Below are 4,703 nucleotides of genomic sequence, written 5' to 3'. Positions count from 1 at the left end.
AGTCTCTCCCAGACTCTCCCGAGGATGAACTGCGCATTATGTAGTCTCAAGCCTTAGGCTACACCCTTGGTTGTTGGGATTGTGTAATGCATAGTTCCCACAGTTTGTCAGTCCCTCTTGTAGTTGAAAATTATGTAATCCCTCTCATCAGCTACCCAAATTTCTGCTTGATTATGTTGTGAAGTTAGATTTGCAAGAGCTAATATTTGCTTGCCATGAGTGTCCTTTCTATCCCACAGGTACCACACTCGTGAAGCACTTCTCTCCAGCATTCATTGTTACCATGGCACCAAAAAAGTTGCTTCAAAAGAGACTATTGAAAGAAGCACTGGGGAAGTAGTTGACCAAGCGCCAGTTAAATTGCCAATATATGCGAACACTAAACTATTCATAGAAAAGAGTCAACACTAACATGACAGCAAGTCCAGAAGAAGCAGCAGAAGGTAGCAATCCAGTACAAAATGAGGGAAAGAGAAAGTTGCTGACAAAATAGAGGGAGAACAAAGCTATAGAGTGAAATTTGATTCAATCTTCATGCAAGCAGCAGAAGCACAAGGAAGCAGAGGATATAAATAGCAGAGCAAAGGAAGAGAGAAAAGCATAGCTTGCAAGTAGTAGAACTGAGATCAAAGCAATCATAACAAGAACTAGAGGAAGAATGGGAGTCGAGGAGGAAAGAACATGAAGAGAAGCAGTAGGAAGAAGAAGAAAGGCAAGACATAATGATAGAATAAATAACACCGATTCAAGACCATAATCGGTCGGTAGCAGAGGGAAAGATCGAATAGATGCAGGACTAGGATCTTTCTCATTCGATCAAATATTTGATTGAAGTGGCAGACATTGAGTTGGGACTGGAACCGCAGGATGAATATATTGATTTGATTATTAATGCCCTACAGGTCATCATTCAGTCTGTACCACCTCCAACCGTAGAAGTAGCCCCGCGCAATGATCATGCATCACTTGCATGCATTAGAGAAAGGGTGATAGTGGTGGACACCAGTAAGAATCCAAATACCATTGTAGAAGCCAACTTGGCCTTCGTAGGTATGATTAGATCAAACACTCAATATTTGACGGCTGAGAGTAATAAACTGATACAGAATCTATAGGTTTCCTGGCAAGGGATAGAACAACTCTGTGGAGTGGCGCAAAATGCAACTCCCGCATAGGTCTGCTTGAGGGAAATGAAAGCAACGATACTTGGTGTGGTATAAACACTTAAAGAGACCATGCAAGACCTCTATGAGGAGCTCATGACCATACATAAGGCAGTTGTACACTTGCATAGTCTGCAGCGACATAGAAATGAATTTGTCAAGGCTCTTAGGAATGTGAAAACTGCCATCACCTCCATGCAAGAATGTACAAGTCCATACAAAGGGGCACCACTTACTTTGGTAAAGAAGATGAAGCCACAGGCAGAGTTGGAGAATGCAAGAGTTTGAATGTTGATTCAGAATAATAAGCAGCTTCCCTCGTTCGTTGGAAACGGTCAAGTCCCATATGTACGATAGTACAAAATTATTGGACTTCATGGTGAGAACCCACAAGACCCCATCAGTCAAATCACTCATTGAAGATAAACACAAACACCAAGTCAGGAAAAATATTGAAATGTACTTGGAGCAGTTGAGACAGGTTGCCACCAGGGAAGACTTGGAGTTGAGTGCACATAACATGCAGAAGTTCATCAGTGGTCCTATCAAAGTCAAAACAATGTTGCTCATGCTTCAGAATGAGTTGGACACAGGTTCCAAGATAGTGTACCCATATGCCATGGAGGATAGAGTCTTCTTCCAACAAGACACCATTAAGCAGTTTGGGGATACCATCACATAGTACCAAGCTTGGCACCAATATGTGGCCGAGAAGTAGCAAGTGGAGATTCCTGAGATGGACTTCCCCCAAACTCTAGAATCATAGTGTTGTGTCTTGTTAGGTTGTCCCTACCATATTTTGTCTTATATGGGTACAAGTGGAAAATGTAATATTATTTGTAATTATGTTGTAAGTGAAATTCCAAGTGTCAACATTAGAATATGAAAATTCACCATGTAATGTAATATGTCATTTTGTAAAGAAGTTGAAGAGTCATGAGGGTAGTCCAAAGATCACAAAGGGGAGTTGAAGATTCACCCCCCTCTTGTTATAAATAAGACCTCGTAACTCATAGAACAACCTTTTGGGAGCCAATATTTTGGCTAGGCTTAGGCTTAGAAAGAGCTTGGGAGTATTGTGAAGAGCCTTGGATTCTCCATAGCATAGAAGGAGTATACTTGTTTGGAGGAGGATGTGTTCTTGATTATAATGTTCCACTATTGGGGCTAGTGGTTGTTGATGGTGTATGCATGGATGAAACTTTCGCTTATAATAATAAAATCAAAGCCAACACGCTTTTGTGCATATGCTATTAATATAGTAAGACTAGCCTTGTTATATTGGAAATGTATGTTATTTAAGTTATGCATATGCTTATGAACTATTTTGCTTGCATTTTTATGAATGTTGTTGAATGTGTGTTGTATTAATTCATCATTTTAACTTGTCGACTATTCTGCATCTTATTTTGTGATGTCATTTTTCTCAGGGGTTCCTTTCAAGTTGCATACTATTACAGGCTTTGAATGGGTGCAATTCCTTTTCCCTTTGTGTGTTTGAACCTTCATGTGCACCTGACCATGGGCCTGCCCGACCTGGGAAAAACGCAAAATGGCCCACTCACCTACCTAGGAGCCAATTTCCAGAATTGGCCCTCGAAAGGCCAGGGGGCCGATTCCCAGAATCGCCCCTGGCAAGCTAGGGGGTGATTCTCAAAATCACCCCCCTGAGTTGATTCTCAGAATCAGCCCCTTGGCCTGCTGGGGGTAATTCTCAAAGTCACCCCCTCGGCTGATTCTCAGAATTGCCCTCCTTACAGGCCAGGGGGCGGATTCCAAGAATCATCCCATGGGGGCGATTCTGAGAAATGGCCGAGGGGGGAGATTTTGGGTATCGCCCCCAGAAGGCCAAGGGGGTGATTCAAATTGCCCCCTGGCCTACCAAGGGCAATTCTCTGAATCAGCCTCCTGGCTTTCTGAGGTTCGTTTTGTGTTTTGCCTATGGGGGGCAGGCCCACTAACGGGCGCATCCAACCATGGGCATGTCCGCCCATGGCATGGGGCATGTTTTCGTGTCGCAGGCGAGCATGCCCAAAGTCGGATGCACCCACCCATAGGCCAGTGCCTGTGGGTAGGCGCACCTGGCATGGGCCTGCTTGCCCATGGCACGACAACGTGCAACACACGGACGTGCCACAGGCGGGCATGCCCACAAGAATTGCCTGTGGGTGGGCACGCTCGGCCGTGGGCCTACCCCCCTTGGGAAAAATGTAAAACGACTCTCTGGTCTCACTGAGGGACGATTCCCATAATCGACCCCCAACAGGCCAGGGGACCGAGTTCGAGAATCAACACCGACAGGCCAGGGGGACGATTCTGGGAATTTCCCTCTGTACCTACCAAGGGCGATTCTCAAAATCACCCTCTAAGAATTGTCCCCATGGCTTATCGGGGGTGATTCTCTGAATCAAACCCCTCGGCCAATTCCTAGAATCACCCCTAGCAAGCCAGGGGGCAATTTTGGGAATCGACCCCCTTGTAGGCCAGGGGCCCAATTCCGAGAATCAGCCTAAGGGGGCGATTGCTAGAATTTCCTTCGACGGGTTAGGGGCCAATTCTAGGAATTGGCCCTCAAGCAAGCAAGGGGGTCGTTTTGCGTTTTTCCTAGGAAAGGTAGGCTCAATGCCTCTGGGTAGGTGCACCTAGCTATGGGCGTGCCCGCTCATAACATGACGACTTACTGCATGATGATGTGTCATGGGTGGGTGCGCCCTTGGGCAGGCAACGTGTTGCACACCGCCGTGCTGCGGGTGGGCACACCCATGTCTGGGTGCCTGTGGCACACCCAGCCATAGGCATACCTGCTCGTTGATTGCGCGCTCATCCACAAGAACTACCTGTGGGCAGGCGTTCCTAACGTATGCCTACAGGACCGAGCCACGACATCATGTAGCACACCATCGTGTCACAGGTGAGCACGACCATGGTCGAGCTTACCCTCCCATAGGAACCACCTGGACGTGGGTTTTCCCGCCCTTGGAAAAATGAAAAATGACCTCCTGGCCTACCCGAATGATGATTGCCTATGGGCAGGCCCGCCCCGACATGGGCTTGCCCACCCTTGGCAAAATGCACAATGACCTCCTAGCCTACCTGGGTGATGATTCCTAGAATCGCCCCTGGTAGGCCAGGGGTGCGATTATGGGAATCACCCTCCTGGCCTACCAGGGGCGATTCTTAAAATCACCCCTGGTAAGCCAGGGGTGTGATTATGGGAAACGCCCTCCTAGCCTACCAGGGGCGATTCTCAAAATCGCCCACGGAAAGCTAGGGGTGCAATTAAGGGAATAGCCCTCCTAGCCTACCAGGGTTGATTCTCAAAATAGCCCCCCTAAGAATTGGCTCCTTGGCCTGTCGAAAGCGATTCTTAGAATCGGGCCCCTGGACTAGGGGTCCAATTCCCAGAATTTCCCTAGGCAAGCCAGGGGGCGATTCTCGAGCGATTCTGAGAATCACTGTTGGCCGGATAAATCGATCTTGCGGACAAGGCCGATCTCCCTAGTATTAAAAGATATCTAGCAACAAGAAGGACAAGCAAAT

The sequence above is a fragment of the Pinus tabuliformis genome, chromosome 3_2 (genome assembly GCF_031772625.1).
Source record: "Pinus tabuliformis cultivar Carrire ecotype Pingquan chromosome 3_2, CPIR1, whole genome shotgun sequence".
NCBI classification, from domain to species: Eukaryota; Viridiplantae; Streptophyta; class Pinopsida; order Pinales; family Pinaceae; genus Pinus; species Pinus tabuliformis.
Note: the sequence above shows the minus strand (reverse complement) of the source record.